The sequence below is a fragment of the Papio anubis genome, chromosome X (assembly GCF_008728515.1).
Source record: "Papio anubis isolate 15944 chromosome X, Panubis1.0, whole genome shotgun sequence".
Taxonomy (NCBI): domain Eukaryota; kingdom Metazoa; phylum Chordata; class Mammalia; order Primates; family Cercopithecidae; genus Papio; species Papio anubis.
The window spans coordinates 129,263,829-129,291,046 of NC_044996.1; positions in this window are offsets into that span (position 1 = coordinate 129,263,829).

A 27,218-nucleotide genomic window follows, 5' to 3' on the forward strand; every position below is an offset into this window, starting at 1 on the left:
CTCTCACCGTGGAGCATTGAGAACACAAAAAATGGCAGGAAATTGCTGATAATGTTCATTATTTTCCCAGTCTTTGAAAAATGCCTATTTAATGTTTTGGACTGAAGATTTTTCCTGGTGAATCAAAAGATAAACTCCTAAAATGGTTACATAATATATCAAATGGTCTTATCTGGTGGAAGCCAGCCGGCTAGCTAACATGAGCCAGTTCAGTAATTCTGAGGTGTTTGGAGTCAAGTTGGGAAAGGGATCCTGGGTTTCAGGAAACTGCTGCAGCAGCTGATGGGGCTGCTCTAAATGTTGGCTGGAGAAATGCACTTTGGGTCCTTTGCACCAAAATTTAGATTTACTTGGTTTCTCTTCTCAATTCTTACAAATCCTTAGCTTATCAAGGAAGATCAATGATCTTAAGATCTTTTAAGACTGCCCCACAATATGATGACAGAAAATATATTTTATCTTAAAATTTTATTACACTGTATTATATATATATGAAATAATAAATATAATGTGTAATATATGTGTAAGTTGTGAAGACTATTGACATATAAACACACAGGGGCTGGAACATTAATATCTGGGTTGTCCTCCATGATGTCTGCCTCTCCCACCAAAATACCTGCTCTCCTGAATTTTGCATTCCCCTTCTTTAAAAACAAATTACTGAATTTTCTGAGCTTCCTCCTAAGGAGTCAGGAGACTCATGGTCTGGTTCCTGGACTTTCCTCACAGTACGGCTCCCATATGCCTATCTCCACTCATGCCTCAAAAGGAGAAACCAAGACTGCCTTCTGCTCTGAGACAGGCAGAGACTCAGCCTCTCTGGGCTTGCTGAGGAAGGGAGAAAAAAACTGCAAGAAGCTATTGAACATACTGATGAAATAAAAAATGAAATAGATTTAATGAACTAGTTAGTGAGAAGATTTTGACAGTAGAACAGAAATATAACAAACTCTGCCAACCATTTCTTCAGAAGAGGTCAGAATTGATCCCCCAAATCCCAAATTTTGGGGTAGCAGCATTTGTCAGCCATCTGTAATCACCCAACGGATTCTTCCTGCCTGCTGCACAGATAAAATCAATTCACTGAGACCGTGGTACTGTAGTAGCGGAAGAGTTTAATTGACATGAGGCCGGCCACGCAGGAGATGGAGTTATTACTCAAATCGGTCTCCCTAAAGGCTTGGAGGTTAGGATAGTTTGGCGGGCAGGGGACTAGGGAGTGGGCAATGTTGATTGGTTGGGGATGAAATCATAGCTGTGTGGAAAATGGTCTCTGTGCACTGAGTCAGCCTCTGAGTGGGGGCCGTAGGACAGGTTGAGTCATGAGTTGCAGTCACAGTCCAGGTAGAGTCATCTGGGTAGAGTCATCCCATCATCAGAAATGTGCAGAAGTCTGAAAAAATATCTCAAAAGGGCAACCTTAGGTTCTGCAGTAAGGATGTTACCTGCAGAAGTAGTTTGGGAAGTTACAAATCTTGTGACCCCTGGAACAGCTGTTTATGCTTACAATTTAGCAGAATTTTGGCTCCTCTCTTGATTAGTTTTACAAAGGTGGTTTAGTTTTGGGAAAGGCTATTATCATCCTTGCTTTGGTTAAACTCTAAACTAAATTATTCCTCAAATTAGCTTAACCTATACCCAGGAATGACAAAGGACAACTTGGAGGTTAGAGGCAAGATAGAGTCAACTATGTTAGATTTATCTTACCCTCATAATTTTGCAGAAGTAGTGTCACATCCATAAGTGTCTGCACTGCTTGGGGAAGAGGAAGAAGAGGCACCCTGAGCAATACACAATGGGAAAAGAGTCTCTACCCCTTTCTGTTTGAATTCATCTTTATCCATGTCCATCTCAACAAAACTGTATGGAACCAACACCACTGAGCTCTGCGGGAAAAAAGAAAAATCTGCTTCCTTTGCTCTGCTGGAAGCGGAAGGGTGTTAGGCCCCTGTGTGGTAGAGCATAGACTTCTAGCTTTTTTCCTTCTCAGAAAGAACACTGTGTCTCTTTGTAAATAAGGACAATTAGCATTTACCAACATGCATTTGTCTACTTTCTCTTGTTTAAAAAAACAAAAAAGAATTTTTAAAAATGGGGTTCTAGAAAGTCAGTAAAGGTTAGGTTTGAGATGTTTGGGTGGGTAAAGTGGGCATTTTGACAACATGGCTTCTCCTTTGGTATGTTTAATTGTGATTTTTTTTTTTTTAAAGCATCAGTTTGGTGAAAAATAATTGTGATGTTTACCAGGCATCCTTGCAGTTTAAGATGACACTAAAAATGAATTCTCTCCTACTGACGACTTGAGCCCGGCCACTTGCTAGGAGAATCAGCAGAACCTGTAGGATCTCATTTGGAATTGGCATGCTCTATTGTAATTTTGTCCTTGTTTATTTTTAAATTTTGGTTTACTGGAAAGGAAAGATGATACTCAGTTTTAAATGTTAAACTTCTACAAGTGGCTTTGTTATAAAAGACTAAATGTATACACAAAAACAAAAAATTACTCTTACCAGATGCATTTCTAAACAATTTGTTTAGTTTTGCTTGTTTTTGAGCTTTATACAAATGTCATAATAATGTATGTAGTGTTTTTTTCCTTCAAGTTTCTAACATTCATCAGTTCATCCGTATCATTGTTTTTAGTTGGTATTTATTTCTTTTTACTAGTGCCTTTGGCCAGGCATGGTGGCTTACGCCTGTAATCCCAGCGATTTGGGAGGCCGAGATGGGTGAGGTCAGGAGTTTGAGACCAGCCTGGCCAACATGGTGAAACTCCGTCTCTACTAAAAGTACAAAAAATTAGCTGAGCGTGGTGGCAGATCCCTGTAATCCCAGCTACTTGGGAGGCTGAGGCAAGAGAATCGCTTGAACCTGGGAGGCAGAGGTTGCAGTGAGCCGAGATCGCGCCATTGCACTCCAGCCTGGGCAACAGGAGTGAAACTCTGTCTCAAAAAACAAACAAACAAACAAAACAACACAACTAGTGCCCTTACATTTCATTTGCTGAATGTATACAATTCATTTATCCATACCACTGTCTATAAATATTTTGGTTGTTTATAGTTTCTGGGTGTTTGCATAATAGTCTTGCTAATGTAGATGAGACATATATTAATAAGAGAACTGGGCACGGTGGCACATGCCTGTAGTCTCAGCTACCCAGGAGGCTGAGGCAGGAGGGTCATTTGAGACCAGGAGTTCAAGGCTGTAGTGCACTATGATTGTTCCTGTGAATAGCCATTGCATTCCAGCCTGGGCAATATAGCAAGACCCCATCTCTAAAAACAAAAAAGAAACATAAGAATTTTTATTATTCCTCTGTCAAATTGTCATAAACACTAGGTTAATTTTTCTAGTGTCCCTTTGCTGTTTTTTTCATTTCATCATTGCCATTTATCACCTAAAGAAACTTAGATGAAGGAAAGAAATAAATGATCTGCCCGTGCTCTGTTATCACTGCTGTTATTTTCACTGCTGTCAACTCCAAGAATGAGTTAAGTCCTCTCTTGATTCTTCTTGTCCAAACAAAGAAGAGTGCCTTCCATTCTGATACCAGAATTTTAAAGATATTTATTATGATCTCACAAATTTATGACCCAAGAGGCGGTGTATTATAGAGAAAATAATGTAAGCTCAGGAAGCAGGAAGATTTAGGTTTTAATATGCTGGCATCAGCACTTGTACTAGGGGGAGTGTTGTGCAAATTACTTTATTCTAAACCTCATTTTCTCATCTGCAAAATGGAGATAGCAATGCCTTCCTCTAAGGATGGCACACTGATTATATCAGGGAAGATGTGTGAAAGGTCCAATCATCACATTATAAAATAAGGAACAGAGGAGGCTCACAGCCTGACCAATGGAACTCATGATCCTACCCTAAAACTGACTCAGGTGGAATAGAAAGAGATCAGTTCTGGCTTGTTCAATTTCTGACCTTTCCATGGATGGGTCTGGCCCAGAACACAGATTAGTGAGGTCTTTTGTTGACTGGATGGTAATATAATGTCTTGACTTTCTTTAGGATATCAGATTTTTCTTCCCAAACCTATCTTATGGGTTTGTTTGTTTGTTTTTGTTTTGTTTTGTTTTGTTTTTTTAGACAGAGTCTGGCTCTGTCGCCCAGGCTGCGGTGCAGTGGTGCGATCTCGGCTCACTGCAACCTCTGCCTCCCGGGTTCAAGCAATTCTCCTGCCTCAGCCTCCCAATTAGCTGAGACTACAGGTGCACACCACCATGCCTGGCTAATTTTTTGGATTTTTAGTAGAGACGGGGTTTTACCTTGTTAGCCAGGATGGTCTCGATCTCCTGACTTCGTGCCCGCCTGCCTCTGCCTCCCAAATTGCTGGGATTACAGGCGTGAGCCACCATGCCCGGCCTCTTGTGGTTTATTTTTTATTTTTTACTTTTGGCTATGAGGAGGGGTTTTAATGAAGAGACTCTTTACAAAGATTCACCCTCATCTTGTGGGTTGTTTTTAACAGTTCTTTCACCTGGGCACCGTGGCTCATGCCCGTAATCCCAGCACTTTGGGAGGTGGAAGCTGGTGGATTACCAGAGGTCAGAGTTTCAGATCAGCCTGGTCAACATGGTGAAACCCTATCTCTACTAAAAATACAAGTTAGCTGGGCGTGGTGGTGGGCGCTTGTAATCCCAGCTACTCCGGAGGCTGAGGCAGAAGAATCTCTTGAACCTGGGAGGTGGATGTTGCAGTGAGCCAAGATTGTCTGCACTCCAGCCTGGGCAACAGAGCGAGACTCTGTTTCAAAAAAAAAACCAACCAACCAAACAAACAGACCCTCCTCCTCACCCCCCACCCCCGACAGTTCTTTCATGCTGGGATAATAGCATAACATTTCTTTGTACTTTCTGTTTGGCTGTGAAGGAAACCAGAATGTGTCACCTCAAAATATGCCTCTTTGACATAAATATTTTTGAGCTAAAGGCAAATGAGAATCAGCAATCAGAGGAAAAGCTCTTTCTATTCCCCATCTCTACACTTTTTGCCTAAAGAGAGGATACAAATTCTCCCTTACTAGAGACAACTCTTATCAGCTCAGAGATGGCACCAGAGGAATCTACAAACAAAACTTGCTCCATTAGATTACTCCCATGTATTGACCTTCCCATGGTTTCCCACCTTTGGAAGCCTAAAACTGCTTTTCTTTGTGTGTTACTTCTCTAAAATTTATGGTTCTTTGTTAAAGATGCTATATAAACCAGAGTTCTAAGCCACTGCTTTGAGTTACCTGTCACTGAGATTTCTTTTACGTGATGTGCTCTGCATGGTTGATAAAACTGCTTGTTTTTCTGCTGTTCATCTGTCTTTTGTTACAGGGGTCAGTCCTAACTATGAACTTATAAGGGTTGAGGAGAAGTTATACTTCCTCCCTGACACTGGAAAGAAAGAAAAATAAATGATCAGTGTCTAAAAATTAAGGAGAACATGCTGGGTTCTATTGGATAGAAATTTAAGTTAATTCATGTGACTTCATGTTAAGGCTATCACATAAAGCATTTAAACCCAGATATTGAACCAGAGCTCATAAGAATTGTGATTGTGATCTTGTCTGTCTTGTTCTCTACTCTAGCCCCAATGCCTAGCCCAGTGTCTGCACAGAGTACTTGTTCAATAAATATTTAATAAATGAATGAATAAGTAAAAGGGTTACCTCTTTTTGTATTTTCTTATTGTTAAAATTATATTCTTGTTCTGTTCCAAATCTTGAATAAAGGCTTGGAATATCATGAGAATTTGTTAACAAGTAAGCATTTCCCTTTTGGAGCATTTATTTTTGAAATGCAAATATTCCTAGGAATAACAGTTTAAAATTATATATACTTAATGCATACAACTTGATAATTTGATATATGTATACATTGTGAAATAATTACCACAATCAAGATAATTAATATATATACTACCTCACATAGTTCCTTGTGCGTGTGTGTGTGTGTGGTGAGAACATTCTGGATCTACCTTGCTAGCAAATTGTAAGTGTATAATACAGTATTGTTACCTATAGTCACCGTGCTATACATTAGATCTCCAGAACTTATTAATCTTGCACAACTGAAACTTTGTACCCCTCGCCCAACGTCTCCACATATCCCTGTGCTCCCAGCCCCTGGTAACCACCATTCTCTGCTTCTATGAGTTTGACTATTTTAGATTCCACATATAATAAGATCATACAGTATTTGTCTTTCTGTGTCTGGCTTATTTCACTTAGCATAATACTCTCCAGGTCCATCCATCTTGTTGCAAATGGCAGGATTTTCTTCTTTTTAAAGGCTGAATAATGTTCTATTGAATGTGTATGCCACATTTTCTTTATCCAATCATCCACTAATGGACAGTTAGGTTGATTCCGTATCTTGGCTTTTTATGAATGATGCTGTAAGGAACACAGTACAGGTATCTCTTTGAGATCTTGCATTCATTTTTTTTGGATAAATACCCAGAAGTGGGATTGCTAGGTCATATGGCAGTTCTATTTTTAATTTTTTGAGGATTCTGTCTTCATACTATTTTCCATAATAGGTGTACCAATTTAACTTCCCACCAACAATGTGCCAGCATATCCTTTTCTCCACATTCTCACCAGCATTCATTATCCATTTTTTAAAAAAACAAAAACCATCCTAACAGGTATGGGTGACATCTCATTGTGGTTTTGATACGCATTTTCCGGATTAGTGATGTTGAGCACTTTTTCATATACCTGTTGGCCATTTGCGCATCTTCTTTGGAAAAATATCTATTTAGATCCTCTGCCCATTTTTAAATTGGGTTCTATTTTTTTTGCTATCGAATTTGAATTTTAAGAGTTCCTTATATATTTTAGATATTAACCCCTTATCAAATATGTGGCTTGCTAATATTTTCTCCTATTCCAAAGGTTGCATAATTATTTCTTTGCTGTGAAGAACTTTTTTAGTTTGATATAGTCCCACTTGTTTATTTTTGCTTTTGTTTCCTGTGCTTTCTGTGTCATATCCAAAAAATTGCTGCCAAGATCAGTGTCAAGCAGCTTTTTATCCATGTTTTCTTCTAGAAGTTTTATGGTTTTAGGTCTTACATTTAAGTCTTTAATCATTTTGAGTTGATTTTTGTGTATGGTATAAGATGAGGGTTCAATCTTACTCTTTTGCATGTGGATATCCAGTTTTCCCAGCACCACTGATTGAAGAGACTATTTTCCCCCGTTGTGTATTCTTGGCACTTTTTTCCAAGATTAGTTGACCATATATCCATGAGTTTATTTCTGGGCTCTCTATTCTTTTCCATGGGTCTATGTGTCTGTTTTTATTCCTGTACCACACTGGGCTTTTCTTTGCTTTTGATTACTGATTCAATCTCTTTACTCACAATCTGTTTTTGGCATGATTTACTGAATATGTTAAACCCACTGTTGAGACTTACTGCTCAGAAAAACAATTCCTTTCAAAATATTATTTCCCATTTACAATGTATCTGATTACCCAAGAGTTCTGATAGAGATGTACAGCTCTGATAGAGATGCTGTTTTCATGCCTGCTAATACAACATCCATTCTGCAACCATGGATCAAGGAGTCATTTTGACTTTCAAGCCTTAAGATTTAAGAAATACATTTCATAAAACTATAGCTGCCATAGATAGTGAGTCTTCCAATGGATCTGGGCAAAGTTAATTGAAAATATTCTGGAAGGGATTCATCATTCTAGATGTCATTAAGAACATTTGTGATTCACGGGAGAAGGTCAAAATATCAACATTAACAGGAATTGGAAGAAGTTGATTCCAATCCTCATGGATGACTTTGAGGGTCCAAGACTTCAGTGGAAGAAGTATTTGCAGATGTGGTAAAAATAGCAGAAACAAAACAAAACAAAACAAAAGCAACAACTGGAATTAGAAGTGGAGTCTGAAGACATGACTGGATTGCTACAATCTCATGACAAAACTTGAATGAGGAGTTGCTTCTTATGGATTAGCAAAGCAAGTGGTTTCTTGAGATAGAATCTACTCCTGGTGAAGGCGCTGTGAGCATTGTTGAAATGACAACAAAAGATATAGACTATTCCATATTATTAAATGATAAGGCAGTGGCAGGATTTGAGAGGATTGGCTCCAGTTGTGAAAGAAGTTCTACTGTGGGTAAAATGCTATCAAACAGCATCACAGGCTACAGAGAAATATTTTGTGAAAGGAAGAGTCAATCAATATGGCAAAGTTCATTGTTGTCTTATTTTAAGAAATTATCACAGCCATCCATCTCTACCTTCAGCAACCACCATCCTGATCAGTCAGCAGCCATCAATGTGGAGGCAAGACCTTCCACCAGCAAAAATATTATAACTCGCTGAAGGCTCAGATGATTGCATTTTTAGCAATAAAGTATTTTATATTAAGATATGTACTTATTTTTAGACATAATGCTATCGTACACTTAATATACTATAGTATGGTATGAATGTAACTTATATATGTACTGGAAAACCAAAAAATTCCCGTGACTTGCTTTATTGTGATATTTGCTTTATTACAGTGGTCTGAAATCAAACCCCCAACATCTCTGAGGTATGCTTGTATTTCTTTCCTTCTGCTGACTTTGGGCTTAGCTTATTCTTTATTTATTTATTTATTTATTTTTAAAAAAACATTCCTTGAGGTGATCTTTTTCTTCTTATTTTGGATATCTTTCTTTTTTCTTAGGTACATGTTGATCACTATAAACTTAGAACTGTTTTTGCTGCATCCCATAAGTTTGTATGTTGTATTTCCATTTTTGTTTGTGTCAAGATATTTTTTTGATTTTCCTTCTGATTTCTTCTCTGACCCATTGGTTGTTCAGGAATGTGTTGTTTAATTTCTCCTTATTTACAAATTTTTCAGTTTTCTTCCAGTCATTGATTTCTAGTTTCATACCATTGTGGTTTAAAAGATATTTGACATGATTTTGACCTTTTAAAACGTATTGAGACTTCTTTTATGGCCTAATATATAATCTATTCTGCAGAATATTCCATGTAAACTGGAGAAGATTGTGTATTCTGCTGCTGTTGGATAGGATGTTCTGTCTATGTCTGTTAGGTCCATTTGGTCTATAGTGTTGTTCAAGTCTGCCGTTTCTTTATTGATTTTCTGTCTGGATGATCTATCCAATGCAGAGAGTGGTGCTGAAGTCACCTGGGAGTAAAGTTGTGATGCTAAAGAGCTAATGGATAAGGTGAATGTAGCTAATGCTAAGACTTGTCTCTCAACCTGGATTCTCATGGAGGGGACATGAGGAAGGGAACAGGACATCACAAAGACCTTTTTAAAATGGAATTAGGTTAACCTAAAGCTTTTCTGCTGACATCTTGCTGATATTCATGGGAAACAGGAAGGAGACTGGCTGAATGGGAGCAGAAGAGGAGGAAGGCTTAATCTTAAAGCCCAGACCACTGTGAGAGAAGGGAAGTTTGAGTGGAGGGGATCTGAGCAACCTGAAGGGAAACTAGAAGATAGTACACCCTACATGAAGAAGTGGAAGGCCTGGCAGACAAACCTTGTCTACATGCCTTTTCTGTAGGGAGTATATGAATAGAATTATGGTATCCTTCCAGAAAGGTCACAGAGGTTTCAACGTGAAGAGTAATAGCATTCATTCATTCATTCATTCATTCAGCAAACATACAGTGACTGCCTTTGTTATGTCAGGCACTCTTCTAGGTTCTTGAGATACAGGAGGGAAGAAAGCAGACAGAGATTCCTGCCTGCATGGAGGTTATATTCCGGTAGGGAACGACAGACAATAAATAGAAGACACAATATAATATGTTAAGAAGTGAAACTAGGCTGGGACATGGTAGTGTGCATGTCTGTAGTCCCAGCTATTCAGGAGGCTGAGCCGGGAGGATCGCTTGAACCCAGGAGTTCAAGGCCAGCAGCCTGGGCAATCTAGCAAAAGCTTGTCTTCTTGTCTCAAAAAAAGAAAAAAAAAAGTGATACTAGCAGTAGAAAAACAAAACCAAGCAACAGGATAAGGGGCACTGGATGTGGGAGGAAAAGGGGAGCCATTGGAGAATTTTGAGCAGATAAAGCAACATAATCTTAGGTCATAGAAGGGCCTATCCCTCTTGCTGCTAGTGTGTATGTGTGGAAGGGACAGGTGTAGGCGGGAAGACATGCTGGGAGGCTATTATAGTTATTCAGGCAGGAGGTACGGTGCTTGCACCAGGGCGGTACCAGTGAAGTGGTGAGAGATCAGATTCTGGATATATTTTGAAGATAAAGCTATCAGAGTTTCTTGATGAATTGGATATGGGGTGACAGAAGTTGAGAGAACTTGAGAAAGTGTCAAGATTTTTTTGCCTGAGCAATTGGAAGCCAGGTGTTATCATTCCCTGAGATGGGGTAGACTGCTGATAGAGAAGGTTAGGGGGAAAAAGATTTGGGAATGTTGATTTGAGATGTCATGGAATTGTTGAGTATACAACTGAAAGTAAGAGCCTGGAGTCTGGAGAGAAGTCTGAGCTGGATATATAATTGGGAGGGAGTTAAGAACATGTAGGTAGAATTTAAAGCCTTGAGACAGAATGAGATCATTCAGGGAGTGACAGAGAAGAAGAGACAGCCAGCATTGATTCCAGGGATTGAAGAGGAACCATCCAAAGGACACTGAGAAGATCCAACCAGTGAGATGGGAAAACCAAAAGAGGGTAGGGTTCTGGAAACCAAATGGAGACCACGTATCAGGGAGAAGAGTTTATGGGTTGTGCCAAATGCTGCTGCTAGCTCATAGGAAGAGGAGACTTCACCAGAGATTCAGCAATGTAAAGATCACTAGTGCACTGTAGAGAGGGGGGTCAGTGGAATGAGGGGGTCAAGGGCATAACTGAAGTGGATGTAAGGGAGAATGAGAGGAGAGGAATTGAAAATGGCAAGAATAGAGAACTATTTTGAGGAAAGACTTACCTTCCTAGAAAGTTATTTGGCAATACATTTAAAATAAAGAAATAATTTTTATTTATTAAATGCAAATTAACATGAACAAATTAAATACTATAATTTTTAATCAATATTATTTAAACAGGATTTTCCCTGACCAAGTAGTTCTAAGAAGTTGTTTTTGTTGTTGTTTTGAGACAGGATCTCACTTTCTCATCCAGGCTGGGGTGCAGTGGTGCCATCATGGCTCACTGCGGCTTTGACCTCCTGGGCTCGAGCGATCCTCCCGCCTTGGCCTCCCAAAGCGTTGGGATTACAGACGTGAGACCCCACATCCAGGCTGTTGTTGTTTTTTAAGAAAAAAAAAATCAGAGATTTGCATCAAACTCTATATCTTTTGACACAAGGATGCACATCATGGCATCATTTATGATATGAAAGAAATGGAGACAACCTGAATGTCCAATAGGAAAGACGTTAAAACTAATCATGGTACTCTTCCACTTTATAAATTGAGCCATTAAAATACTTTTTAAAAAAAACTGTTGGTGAAGTAGGTAATGGTTACCAGGGATTTTAAGTGAAAAATAAAACAGACCGTAAAACCAAGTAGCGAGGTTATCTTAATTACAGGGACAATGTTGACAAAGAAATAACATATGTGCCAGCTGTGTTTCTCCAGGCCTTTCCTCTCTGCTTATACAAATAGAGTTAGAAGAAAAAAAACAATGCAAATACCATTGGCTATTCTTCCCACCTATGTCTTGGACGTCAGGTCACTGTAAAGGGCCTCTTGAGAGATTCCAGGAGTTCCTCAGAAACTGTCATTCCTGCTGGGTGCTGTCATATTCACTGTGCATTTTCAGCAACTAGACCCATAAGGTCCTGGGGCAGCAGGGTGGTCTGTGGTGGAGGGAGGTCTTTGGTCTCCTTTTGCCCTTGCCTTGCTCTGAGTTTGAGGGTACTGGGCAGAGCTCCTTATTTTCAGAGTCCTACACAGTTTCGGGTTTTATAGTCCTCTGCTCTCATTTGGGGGCTGAGCCAGGGGAGGAATCTGAGTGGTGGAGCCTGGGCCCTGGAACAAGACTATTCTGACCCTGCCGCTTACTGTCTGCCTGGACTTGGGCAAGTTACTTCCCCCATCCTTGCTGCCTTCATTTCCTCATCTAAAAATGGAAATAAATTGTTCCAGTTTTCTGTTGCTGTGTAACAGGCCACCACCTCGCGGCTTAAAACAACATTAATTTTGCTCATAAATCTGCCATTTGGACCAGGATCAGTGGGGACAGTTTGTCTTTGCTCTGCTTCACATCAGCTGGGGTGGCTGGAAGGCTGGGGCTTGAATCATTCAAAGGCCCACTCACTCAGTTATCCGGTGGTTGATTCTGGGTGTTGGCTGGGATCTGAGCTGGGACAGTGACTGGATCTCCCACTCATGCCTTTCCATGTGGCTTGAGCTTCCTCAGAGCATAGTGGCTGGGTTCCCAAGGCAAGAGAGCAGGTGAAAGCTGCACGCCAGGACCATCTGGGGGCTTTTAAAAAATGTCTGGCTTCAAACCCCAGAAATTCCGACTTCGTTGGTCTGGGATGGATGCAGGTATTGCTCCCCAGGTGGTTTTGTGTGGCCAACATTAAGAACCACTGCTCTCATGGAGGGCACATGAAACAGATTTGGCCTCCCAGCCAACTACTACGAGTAGTGAATGTTATTCATCATCTTTTGGGCTCAAGAGGTTCCAGTCATGTGATGTGATGTTCGAAGGGCTGCCAAAGAAATAAGATCAGGAAAATGCTCAAAACAGTAGGATAAATAAGTACAATTACTACAGAGCTCCACAGCTACCCTCCGGCTGCTTCAGGTTGATAAGTGGATGAACCTGGAGCCTGTGTATTTTGCCAGGGATATTCTGGCAAAGTGGAAAGGCTGAGCTGAAGAACTAGATTGAGACTCCCAGGTGGCCTGTACTTGAGGTGGCAGTTTGATGAGTCAGGTGTCAAGTAGAGTTTTCCCTGTCATTCCTGCACATCAATTAATCTCTACATCTGAGAAAGCCTCTGTGTTATTATTTTATCAATAGCTAACAGGAGCAGATGAAGATGAATTTTAGCCAGGGCACATCCGAGGGGCTCCTAGTAGACACCAGAAGGAATTAAGATCCTGTTACGTTTTAACCTGACACAAGATGTCACCATTGCTCCTGTGCTTTTAGCAATAACAGTATGAAGTCAAACAGCTGTAAGCGTTTGACTCCCCAGTTATACAAGCTGTTTGTTTTTCCACCTCACAGGGAGAAGAGTGAACAACGCTGTCAATGAGGCTTATTAATCTGTAGCCCATTCCATCCATTCAAGTTAAAGTATTTATTGCATAAACACTTATTTGATTTTCCCCCCTCATTCCAGCTATGGATCAAGATTAACATCTCCTTGCAAACACTTCACACGGAGACTTTGGTGAAGGTGACTGTAAAACAAGATAAGCTGAAATTTTTATAGGATAACTGGAAAGTTGCATACTGTGTTTTTGTTTGGCTTCACCGCTGCTGACAATGTTGAAATGATCTCCAGGTACCATGCTTAGTTTGGTGCCACAGTGGAAAAAAGGCATGGACATCAGTCCAGGTCACCAATGACTAAAAAGCAGAGTGGGTAAAAGCCCTTTGGAGCACTAAAACATCACTGGCAATGTTGCCAAGATGGAGAAAACTGCGTTTACAGAATTTTTTTCACACACAGCACTGCACATGGTTGGAAGGAATACTTTGCAAAGTTGGTTGGAGGTGAGGATGGTGTGAACTCAAAGTACAGCTGAGTGAAGTGTGGGGTTTTAGGGTGGTGTTGCTTTACTGGGAACGTTAAGAGAGGCTGGGAGTACCAAGCACCCTTAGGGTCTGTTGTTCCCCTACAGTACCCCTACTCTTCTCTCTAGAAACACTGAGCATCATCTAAAGAATATCTGTTTGAGGAAGTTCCAAATTATTACTCTGCTCTGTGTGTGTGTGTGTGTTTCTTCTGTCACCCAGGCTGGAGTGCAGTGGCATGATCATAGCTCACTGCAGCTTCCACCTCCCGGGCTCAATAGATTCCCCCACCTCAGCCTCCTGAGTAGCTGGGACTAAAGGCACACGCCACCACACCCAACTAATTTTTGTCTTTTTTTGTAGAGACAGGGTTTTGCCATGCTGCCCAGGCTGGTCTCAAACTCCTAGGCTCAAGTGATCTACCTGCCTCGGCCTCTCAAACTGCTGGAATTACAGGCGTGCACCATGGCTGGCTGCTGTGTTTTTGTTTTTTCTTTTTTTTTTTTTCCACCAAAGTATTAATATCAATTGACTGAAGCTTGTGGAATTACAGTGATAAATTTCTTTGTTTTCCAATTTTTCTATAATGAGTACATATCTAGAAAAAAACTCTTCAAAACCATATGATTCTAGAGATTTATAGTGAAGAGAGATGTTGCATGTTATTAGTTAAAAATATATTATTGTCATCTACTTCCTAGTCAACCCAGATTAAGATGTAGCTAAAGCTCTGGATCAATCAGGGTCCTGGGAGGAGGTACATAACCCATTCAAATTAGGTGGTTTGAAGAGAATTTAATAAAAGGATTGTTTCCAAAGGTGCGGGGAGAGTGTAGGGAAACTGTAAGGGAGAATGCAGTACCTGAGGATAGATCAGTGGAGCCATTACCAGCATTAAGTCTGGAGAACAAGAGGAGAGAGAGCTTTGTGGACCACCCAATGGGTGTCGTGATCTGCATTGGAGAACTGTAGATAGCCTGTGCTGCCAACGCATGGAGGGAGCTGGCACATTAATGACCTGACCTAAATCAATCTTCTGTCTCACTCCAATCCCACCTATTAGTAAATTCAAGTAGGACTGTAAATTCAAGTAGGTCCATAGGATTCGACTTCCCAGGACACTGAACAGAGAGGAGCTGGGCAGAGTGAATCTGAGAAGGAAATGGAAGATGTATAGCAATGCCTTTTTTTTTTTTTTTAGAAGCACTACATTTTATTCAACTCTTACTTGACTCAGAGATAAAACTGAGCCCCCATTACACATTCTTTTTGTAAGTAAGTAGGAATATAGTTTAAGGAGGCTGGCTGGTACTCCAGAGCGAGGCCATGAGGTGTTGTGGTTAGAATAGTTCAAATTCCCACTCTGTTACTTACAGGCTAGGTGATCTTGGAAAAATACTTAATTTACTTGAGCCTTTGTTTCTTTATCTGCAACTGGAGATAATAAAACACATTTGATAGATTTATTTTGAGGATTATGTATATAATTTATTTTGAGGATTATGTATATAACACTTGACACTTAGCAAGGGCTCAATAAATACATTTGTTAGCAAGGACTCAATATAAGCTCAGTTTAGTGGAAACAATGCATACGTAAATGGGGCTTATCAATTGGTGGACCTCATTGTAAGGTGATTAATAGGGCACCTGGATGTTCATTGGGGATCCCCATATGTGAGTATCTTAGGTGTTTTCTCAGGGATCATTCTCTTATCTGGACTGTAAGTGAGTGGCTGTTGATGTTCTCAGAGCCAAGTGGGGGAAGAAGTTGGGAGGATATCACTATTTGGGATGTAATAACTTTGAGTATATTCCTCTGTTTTTAGTTTAGCACCCCTGCCCTCAGCTATGGCTTTTGTTTTTAAGGCTTTCTGCCACTTAACCTTTAGAGGTGCCTGGTGCCTCCAATTCCTGAGCACCCCTGAGATTTTGCAGCCTGAATTGGCTTTTTCTTGCCACTGCTACCTGACTCCGAATCCTTGTAGAAACTGAGGTTTCCAATGGCTAAAAATCCTCAGAAACAAAATCATCATTTTGTTTTGTATCTAAAACTGAATGGGTGCTCAGGAGAAACTACAGGCAGCTCAAGATTATTCAGCTTCTCAGGGTCACTCTTCCCCAAGCACTCACGTGCTAGAGATCTCAGGAAGCCCCATTTCCACCTTATAAACTTACTTTTCTTTGCTGTGTTGATTCTTCCTCAGACATCTGGCCCATGAAACCCAGTGCATTACATATTCCCCCATTTCACTTTAGAGTCAATTTTTTTTTTTTTTTTTTCTGAGAAGACTGGAGGTGTGGACATGATTAGGGTTGAAATGCATGAATTTATACTCTATTTATAGAAATTCGGTGACATGTCTCCCAAGGTATAAATAGAACAATGGGTGTTGACAAGATTTTCTGTAACCATGGATACCCTGCAATTATTCCTGAATCATACTCATTGTTTATCTGTATCTGCTATTTAACAAACAAGGCTCTTGCTACTAACTCAGAATTTTTCCAATGAAAACATATCTCCCATTATTATCCTCTTCTCATGGGTCAGGCTCCATCTTTCAAGTTTAAATGCAGCTAATACATTTCAGTGAGCTGAATCAATCACTATTCTTGGATAATGACTGAAAATTCATGATGAAAATAATAACAGTGGTGATAACAATGATGACAGTGTTGTAATGAAAGCAAAATATTCCAGCAGAGTAGTTTGAAAAGCACCTGGCACTAGATCATTTATAATGATATCTACAATCCTTCCAGTTCATCTACTTGGATGCAACACTTGGGAGAATATCTGCAGAATGCATTGGTCCACCTAGCTTTATATGCTTCAGGATTGTTTTCAGTTTTTGTATTCCACAAAAGCTCTCTGCAGAGTAAGTAACCCTATGTAACCAGTTCAGTGAATATTCCATTTGATATACTTAAACTGGTTGACCATTCAGCAATTCACTTCATTTTACACTCCATTTCCTCATTCGTAATATAGTACGCCATAGACGTTTCAAGTATAACTTAAAAATTTTTTAAAGCTTCTGAATCTGTAACAAAGCACATCTTTTTCTTGGATGTTTTCTTTCCTCTGGGGTTCTGGCATTCTCTAAGTTAGCCATACTCCATTTATAATGATCCACTTTATTATAGCTAAAACCTGTCATATCATTACATCTCAAATAACCAAAATACATCTCTGAAAAATATTCTAGAATGTTTTTCTGATGCCAGGAGCAGATTTGAATTATCCTTATTGTTATAATGCATGTTAAAGCAACTGGTTTTTATCCAGCTCTCTCTCTTCTTTTTATTAATCCCATAGTTCTATAGAATATATGCATAATATTTAATATAAGTTAATATTCTAATAAAAATGAAGTCTTCAAAATGCTTAGGCTCATTTAAAAATTAGCATGAAACTACAGCCTTGGGGAGGTATTCCCTTTATGCCCTTCTGGATGCAGAGTTACATTGGATTTGATTTCCATATGGTTTTATGGTTTCCCTGGAGAAAGTCAAATGCTTTGGGAACTGTGACAACAATGCAAGGAGTTAAGGGGAAGTTACTTCATTTCAAGGAGTAGAAGGGAACAGTATTCACTGGGGAGGATTTCCACTGGGAATAGGGAGTGTTGGACCAATAGTTAAAGTACTTATGGGTAAAGGAAGTATAAAAATTAAATCTGGCACCAGAAACTCACTTGAAACCCAACCTCTAGGTTGGGATGGAACTCTGGGCATCTGTGAATGAGGGCCTGTCCCACTTGGGAATTTGTATCTAGTTCTGACTAACACCTGCCATGAAGAAGCATTGCTCAGGTGAACGCTCCTATAATTCCTTGTACAATGTAACATTGGCTTTCTTTGATAATCTTACCCATAAAACATTTACCTTTTCCATCAAAGAATAAAAGATAATGTTTCTGATCTTAGTTATTCTGTGTTCTGTATTAAAAAAATATCACTCTGGAAGTCTAGCTTTAAATCATGGGCTAATGTGAAATTCATAAGAATTTTGTTATGATAGAAAAATATTAAATTGGACATAAACATTTAGAATAGCTACTTTATTCTCACGGCAGAAGATATATATTTTTATTCCTCCAAGGAAAATATGTAGTAACTTTACCCCAGAAGCCAGTCTCCATTCTAATTGTATTAGGTGTACTCTATCTGTAGCATTGTCATTCCATTAGACAATTTGCAATAAATCTTAGTGATACATGCAAATAAACCAATCTAATAGTCCATTATAAAAGAAATGACTGACTGTTATCACTTTTTTCTGGCAATTTATATGATTTCTCACCTCCTGCTGGTAAAAAGTTCCAGAAGGCAGGGAACGCAATGTTTTCTTGTTTTTTAACAGCAAGGCATATCAAAGCGAAAAGAGAAGACTGAAAAAAAAGTAGTATTGCTCTTTTCTTGTATCTGTATTAAGGTTTTTTATAGATTTTCATAACCTAGCATAATTCTGAGTTTTGATTTAAAAACCACCCACAAGTAGTTACGTGTAGATGCTTTTCTTGTTTCCCTTGCTTTGGCATTCTTTTCGATCCATTCCTCAGTGGAGCTATCTCTATACACCAAGTGCAGAAAAACAGAGGGGAGTAGATTAAAAACTAGGTGAAAGAATTTTGAATGGGGTTTCTTCTAAGAAATTCTAAGACGTCGATGGCTTCCCCCCCTTCCCTTCTGCCTCTATGCTATTGAGTCATCTTCCAACTGAGAAATCTTAGCTCTTCCTTGCTAGATACGGCTCGTGGTGCATAAAAAACACTGTAGTTTGCGAGTCACTTATGATGTCAAATTATAAGTTCCTGGGCAGGGTCCATGTCTCATTCATCTGTGCAGTCTCCAGACCTGGCCCAGTGTAGAACTCCGATTGAGCTCAGTTTCTCAAACTGAATTCAATAAGTCAAACCAATTGCCCAAACTCTTATCACTACTTTTATCTCTTAATACCCGTTTTAACATATGGCAGGCCGGATGGCTCTATTGGCAGAAAGTAACAGATATCCACTCAAAGACATATGCACTGGGTGGAGGCTGGATAACACATACAACAATCACCAAATTTCATACTGGTTGTAGTGTTTCACACAGAAAGATCACACAGGGAAAAGTTCGGGATTGTATTGGTTAGGTCATAATCATAAAGGTAGTTTGGAAAGCACCCAACACTTGCTATACCAGCTATTTATGGTCTTTTCAGTTCACCTAATTGAATGCAGCATTTGGGAAAATATCTGTGGAAAGCATTGATCCACATAACTACAGCAAAACAAGGGCTGTGTCATGTCTGCTTCCCTCTCCTCTGTCTGAAAACTGGCTCTTTTAGTAGTTTCATCAACGTGGCAGAAGATGGTTGTCACTAACATTTCTGAGTTTACTTCTCCTTTGTTTAAATGACCAGTGGAGGCTGATTTGTGATTTTGATCCCAGTTCCAAATTCTCAGAAGAGAGAAACGGGTCTGCTCGCTTGGGTTACTTTCTTTTCTTTTATTTTTTTTTTTGAGGTGGAGTCTTCACTCTGTCGCCCAGGCTGGAGTGCAGTGGCACCATCTCGGCTCACTGCAAGCTCCGCCTCCCGGGTTCGCGCCATTCTCCTGCCTCAGCCTCCCGAGTAGCTGGGACTACAGGCGCCCGCCACCGCGCCCGGCTAATTTTTTTTTTTTTGTATTTTAGTAGAGACGGGGTTTCACCGTGTTAGCCAGGATGGTCTCGATCTCCTGACCTCGTGATCCGCCCGCCTCGGCCTCCCAAAGTGCAGGGATTACAGGCGTGAGCCACCGCGCCCGGCCCGCTTGGGTTACTTTCTATCCCTGGCCCACTATTTGAGGGCTAGGGAAGTGGATTAGGTAGTTATAAATATAATGCTCAGTCAGAGGCCACTCTTGGCTGGGAGAGCAGTTTGAAGAGCAGGGTGCTACTGGGCTGGGAAGATAGCCTAGAAGGGTACTAATAGAATGGAAAAAAAAGAAAAGGAAAGGAGAATTTATTTTTGCTCACAGAGGAAAGAAAGCACAAAATGAATAGGTATGTGGATAAGGCAACCAATAAACAACATGTGCAAATTTATGGACCGCAATTAAACTGGATGAATGGCTCTCATAAATATTCATTCATCTGGTAACACAGGAAAAAAATCTCATAAGTCTTTTAAAATTAAAACTTTTTTAGAACCAAGCCCAAGAAATGGCTGTGACAAAGAATACCTGCCCAGTATTTATTCTCCTCTTCCTCTATGAAAACAGTTGGGGTAGTTTTCACGCACTGCTAAAATAATACACTTCTGAACCTCCCGTGTAGCAAGGTGTTGCCAAAGAGTTGTGTGCTTAAATTGTCTGCAAACAGTGGGACTTCCCAGGATACTTTTTTTTTTTTTTTGAAGAGACACACAGCTAGCAACTTTCTTTGGGTGCTTTCCACTCCTTATCCTTCATTCTGGTTGGAATAGAGACATGATGGCTAGATTCTCAGCAGCCATTTGGGAACACGAGATATCCTTGAAGATGGTAGTCATCCTCTAAGAATGAAGGAATATAAATATAGGAGGTGCCTGGGTCCAGGATGACACCACAGAGCTATCATACTATCACTTCACTGCTTAACTACAGACTTCTATGAGAGGAGAGTAAATCTCCATTTTCGTTAAACCATTTTTATTTCCAGTCTCCATGACTAGCAGCTGAATGTAAATCCTGACTAGTTAAGAAGTCTCTGTTCAATAAGGAACATTAAGTGATTGACTGATGGTGACCGGTAAAAACAAAGTTCGTGACACGACGCATCACTGAAATTAGTTCGTTCAGATCCTAAGTTTCCATACTGGCTATTAAAACAAAATGATGTACAGATAAGATAAACAAATGCATGTCGCCTTTAAAAAAAAAAACAATCTGTAGAGGTTATGAGAATGTGTCTTGGAGAACTACAGGGAGCAAAATGGACTGATGGCCTCAGCTGCTGGGCTCTGAAATTCATCTCCATGTTTGAACTGAGACCTTGCCTCCCAAGGGCTGCTCCCAGCCAATGTTGGAAGAATGTCGCAGGGACACGAAGGCAGGTTTGTTTTGGAGGGACCTGGGATTCCTCTGATGCCTAATTTTGGCTTGAGGACTCTCTGATGGCCTTGCCAAACCTTTGTTAGAATACATGGCACCCTGGGACACCCCACCCAGCCTTCTTTCCCTCTCTTCTTCACTTGGGGTCGGGCTTGTTGCATTGTGCTCTAATGACTCCTTAGCACCCCTGGCTCCACTTTCCATTTTCTCTCACAGGCATTTTGCTTAGTAAAATCCTCACATGATGAATCCTATATTAGCATCTGCTTCTACAAGGACCTGGACTAACACACTCATTTGAAGCAGGGTTTGTTTAAGTTGTTGTTGTTGTTGTTGTTTGAGACAGGGTCTCGCTGTGTCGCTCAGGCTGGAGTGCAGTGGCGTGATCTCAGCTCACTGCAAGCTCTGCCTCCTGGGGTTCATGCCATTCTCCTGCCTCAGCCTCCTGAGTAGCTGGGACTACAGGCACCTGCCACCAGGCCCAGCTAGGTTTTTTTTTTTTTTTTTTTTGGATTTTTAGTAGAGACGGAGTTTCACCGTGTTAGCCAGGATGGTCTCGATCTCCTGACCTCGTGATCCACTCATCTCAGCCTCTGAAAGTGCTGGGATTACAGGCGTGAGCCACCGTGCCCAGCCTGTTGTAAGTAATAAGGCTGCAAGTAAAAAGACTATTATAGCTAAATATTTTCTCCACTCCTGAAGCTGATCTATTTTCTGGGTCCAAGTTACACAAGGATACACAGATTATTGGGCAAAAAAGTCATGGATTGTTAGGCTTTTACTTCTTCTTTTCTCATCTCTTTTTAAAATGAAGAAAAACTGGGAAAAGGAAATAATCTTTTATAGCAGTAGAAGTGTTTGGTAGTATGTTGTGCCTGAGATACTAAGAAGAATGAGGATTAGATGATGTAGTCTCTCTTCTGCTAGGTCATAATGTGGTTAGGAATATGAGCAAGTGGAGAGGGGCTCAACCCTACACAGTGTTCAGGAAACAAGGCAGACCCACCTTTGCCATATTTAACATGTGGGAAGAAAGAGGGTGGAGAATTACATGGGCGATTTTTTTCTTTCTTTTTTTTTATTGTACTTTAAGTTCTGGGGTGCACATGCAGAACGTGCAGTTTTGTTACCTAGGTATACACGTGCCATGGTGGTTTGCTGCACCTGTCAACCCGCCACCTACATTAGGTATTTCTCCTAATGTTATCCCTCCCTTAAATCCCCACCCCCTGACAGGCCCCGGTGTGTGATGTTCCCCTCCCTGTGTCCATGTGTTCTCATTGTTCAACTCCCACTTATGAGTGAGAACACGCAGTGTTTGGTTTTCTGTCCTTGTGATAATTTGCTGAGAATGATGGTTTCCAGCTTCATCCATGTCCCTGCAAAGGACATGAACTCATCCTTTTTATGGCTGCATAGTATTACATGGTGTATTCCATGTGCCACATTTTCTTTATCCAGTCTATTATTGATGGGCATTTGGGTTGGTTCCAAGTCTTTGCTATTGTGAACAGTGTACATGGTCGGTTTCTAATGGTCCAGGCTTCAAAGTGGGATCCATCACTTCCTGCCTATATTCTACCGGTCAGAAATCTGTCACATAGGAGGTTGGGAAATGTAGTCTATCTGTGAGCCAAAGAGAAAGTGGAAATGGGTTTGGGGAACAGTTAGCCAGTTTCTGTCCCAGCCACTTAGAAGAGGAAATGTGAGAAACAATGAGTCTTTGGTTTCCTAAATAGGGTTGTTTCTTTTTACAAGGACAGTTCCATATAATGCTTTCTTTTTATCAATACCCTGGCTGAATCACTTCATTAAAAAGTATCAATTTTTTAAGTGGACATGGCATAAAATAAAATATTTTCTGGTAGTTAAACTGCCTTAACATCACTTAATTTACTTAGAGATTTGTTATGCTGTCAAGTATTCCCAGACTACTTTGAACAGATTGCAAAGCTGCCTGATCAAAATTCTCATTTCTTATTTATAGGCAGATTATAGTTCAAATCCAGATGTTGAATGAGGGAGCAGGTAGGGAATTTTATCTTGTATTTCCTAAGCATGTCAGATGAAAACATGAATCGTATTCTCTTTTTAAATGCACAAATAGATGGCGAGCCTTGGCTATGAATAGGACCTTGAGCAAAACTATATTTAGGATCTAATCAAATTTCCATGAATTTGAACGTAACAAGGCTGTTTTGTAAATTCAAAATAGCTATTTCAATATGATAATAATCCTCTGTATTAAACATCGCCCAAAGATGTAAATTTTATTTTTAGCAGCACGTTGAACCAAATCAAGCCTTTACTTTGAATATTGCCAATTTGGGGTTGGGTAGGATGGAGGGTTGGGGGCAGGAACATGTGTAAAATTTTCTTCATAACATTTCATTTAACATCTTCCTAGACTGTCAGCATTATTTTTCTAACTTGTATTAGCTCTTCGGCAATTCCAGCTGCTTGGTAACAGTTGTGGCATCCCAGTTTCTCCAGATTGTTAACTACTGCGTGAGAGCACACAAAGTCAGAATTTAATTAAAAATGACATTTGCAAAAGGGTAGCAGAGTAACCCAAAGCATCACTTTTTACTTTAGCTCCCTAATATTGCAGTTAAAGAAATTCTCTTGCCAGTAACACTTTACGAATTCGACACTTTCTATTCAGAAAGGATCTTACAGGTCAACTAGAGCAACATTTTCATTTCACAGTTGAGAGAATTGAATCTCAAAAAAGCTGGAGGTAGCTAATTAGTTACACGGCAAGGTTTAAATGTCAAGTTCATCCATTCATCCATTTATTCCTCCATTCATTCATCCATCCATCCACCTATGCAACCAACAAGTATTTATTGAATACCCGCCATGCAGATACTTGCTTGATGTTGAGGATATAATGATGAACAAAACAAGACATGGTTTATCTTCTTCTGGAAGAGACAAATATTAATTGAATGGCTATGTTAATTTATGGCCATGAAGAAGAACTACATTATGTTTTGAGAGAATATAGCAGGGATTGATTTTGCCTGGTAGGTGAGAATGGCAAGGAAGGCTTACCTTAGGTCATGAAGTTCAAGAGCTGAGATATGAGTGTGTTAACCAGCAGAGTGGAAGAAGAATGCACCATGAAAACCCGTGTGCTGTGAGAAAGGTAAGAATAGCACATTTGATGAACTTGAAATGGTCCAATGGAGCTGGAGTGCAAAGAGCAAGTGAGAACATGATTCAAGATGGGGCTGAAAGATAGACAAGGGCTATAGAAAGAGACATCTCTTGTCCTAGTGAGTTGGTGTGAAGATGTAAGGCTTGGACTTGAGCTACCATTTTGCGACAAGGAAGGGCCGGTCAAGGGATCAGCATGAAAGCACATGGTGCCAACACCATGGAAGGCTAAGAAGATACCAGTGGAAACCAGGTTTGTGGTGGCACTGCACGAGCTGCAAGGTCAAATTTCATTATTTCATTACCAAGAAATAATATGGGGCCACTCAGTTGTGGTTTTTATCTGAGTGAGTTTAAATTGGATTTTTTGTCATTTGTAATTAAAAATGTCTCCCTCAAATAGGGAGTCAGCCAAGTTAAAATGGCAACCACTGTGTGCTTGATATGAGGTTTGTCATTTGGTTAGTAATTAATGAACATTTGCTGAATCAAATGCTCATCTCCATCAGTGTGTGGATGTGTGGAATGCCTTCTAGGTCTATTTCAATCCTACCCATCCTCAAAGTTCAGGTTAGCCTCCCTACCTCCCAGGAGGTATCATTCTTTTTTAACTGCTTCTGCCCTTCTGGTTGATCCATTAATACTGTGACTCAGTCTATGTGATCTCCTAATTTAATGTCAGTGCTTCAACTTTTCTCCTTTGTATCTTTTCACATATTATTTCTTAAATTTTGGGATGCACACAAATCAACTGTGTACATGTTCAAAGGTCGGATTTTCTCATATACCATAGGTGCACATGTGCAGAAACACCGTATATAATGTACCACATAATATAGGTGCTCAGTGTACATTGCTGGAGTTGACTTGAATTAAAAGCACAGAAGGGATTAGTGATTATCAGAAAAGCGTCCCCTATAAGGCTTTAAAAATGGGCACCTCCTTCAACTTGTTGCCGGTGATCTCATAACTCTGCTGAGTATCCAAGGCCAAGGGAACTGTATGCTTAAAAGGTAGCTAAACTTTTTGATGACCTTAGCTAAAACTGGTGAGAAATCCCATCTCAGTCCTCAAATTCTGCATAAATAAGAATCACAGTGTTAGGATTTCTTGAAGAATAATGAGATTTAACTTGCTCCTTATTCATTTTTCATTTCTGTGCAAGTCCTTTCATTTCCTTCACCTTTGAGCTCTGATCTTTTCCCACTGATTTTTGCTTTTTTTGTTCCAATGGGAAGCACCCTTGTCTAAAGGTTAGCAGTGATGCTTCTACCAAGGCCACACCTTTGTCTCAGCAACATCATGTTGATTTATTCCTCTCTCTCAATCTGGTCCAGGCTGAACCCTGCCTTATTCACTCCTAACTCTTACACATACACAGAGCTTTTCTCCTGTGTCTGCTACATAGGAAGACAGTCTTCCAGCTTCTTTACTAATCTTGTTTCTTTCATGCACACATGCTTGCATGCACGTGTGCACACAAACACACTTGGCTTTTCTCAATTTCATATGTGAAAATAGGCAAGTTTAACGAAATAAAGGAAAAGTTAAAAAATTATAAGAACTCTTACAAGCCCTGGTAATATTTATTTATTTATTTATTTATTTATTTATTTATTTATTGAGATGGAGTCTCGCTCTGTCGCCCAGGCTGGGGTGCAGTGGTGCGATCTCAGCTCACTGCAACCTCCGCCTCCTGGGGTCAAGCGATTCTCCTGCCTCAGCCTCCTGAGTAACTGGGATTACAGGCGCATGCCACCACACCCGGCTAGTTTTTGTATTTTTAGTAGAGATGGGATTTCACCATGTGGGTCAGGCTGGTCTTGAACTGCTGACCTCATAATACACCCGCCTCGGCCACCCAAAGTGCTGGGATTACAGGCGTGAGCCACCGCGCCCAGCCTAATAATGATCTTTTAAAAAAATAATAATAGTCTGTTTGATTGTCCCCTCTTCACCCTGTTGGTGATGATGGGATTCCTGCTCTAGCGTTAAGTGAATGACTGAATACACAACACTGAACACTGGACAGGTGAGATGGACAACAGTTTATCAGTTACATATACTCGCAGTCTGAGGGAGGAAGCTACCACATGTCACAGAGTGAACAACCAGGTGCTGTGGGAGGCAGGGTTTGTAGTATCAAGAGGGTGAGGTGGCCCCTGGTATCAGTCAGTCATTGACTGTGGGCCCGGGGTGAGGTAACTTCCTGGGGGAGATGGCTACCATCAGCCCAGGACAATTCTGCAGAGAAAGGCAGCTAGGAGATTGGTGCCCTTGCCTGGTAAATGGGATCTGGGCAGGGTGCCAGTTACATCTACTACATACTCTTTACCTTGTTTAACTTCTTCAATAACCCTAGAAGTCAGATATTATTATTTTGCCCATTTTTTTGAGATGACAAAAGTGTGGCATAGAAAAAGCATGGCGAAAGTGAAGTCAGCATTCCAACCCAGAGAAACCTGTGCCCATTTTAAAAGCATTATGGGGAAGCATGCCTGATCATTCCAAAGTCTCTTCTAGCTCTTCATTTTATGCTTTTACTCTAATTCAATTCATGAAATATGCATTGAACACTGAAACTGTGTAGAGTTGTCTTATAGGAGTGTTTTGCTGACTAGCTTGTGTTACATTGTGTGCTTCTCCACCGGAGGCTTTGATGTTGAAAGATCCTTGGGCCCATTTCGTCCAACACTTCAAATTACATAATTAACTATGTATACCTTTTTGGATTCAGTCTCAAACTGTCTGATGAGTTTGTTCTTCTTAAATCATCCGTGAAAAGTATCTGCTCATAAAATAAGTCTTTTAATGAGGAAATATGACAATGGATCTTCATTTAAGTCAGTAATTAAGGAATATCATGGATAGGATCATTATCTCAGCTTTCAGCATTTTTTTTTTCCCTCATGAGCACTTTTATCCTCAAGCAAATAGCTTGAGTGAAAGGGGCAGATGATTAAAGATTTTCAGGATAAGACCAGACATTTTGTCTTCCCAAGTTTTTGGTGCAAAAGAGAAATGGCTGTGAACCATGGGCCCCCTGTAAAAGATGGGAGATCCATCTTCTTACAATTTTACCTTCTTGCTTACAAAAATGGGATGGACATCCATCAGTGGTGATCCCTGGGGAGAAAGGGGAGATTGCTATGTAGGTTGAGTTTTTAACCTAAGATTTTCTAAATTTCGATTTTATTTATTCATATATTACATAGTTTAATATTCAAAGTAGTATTATAGCAAAAAGTCTCCCTCTCTCATTCTGCGG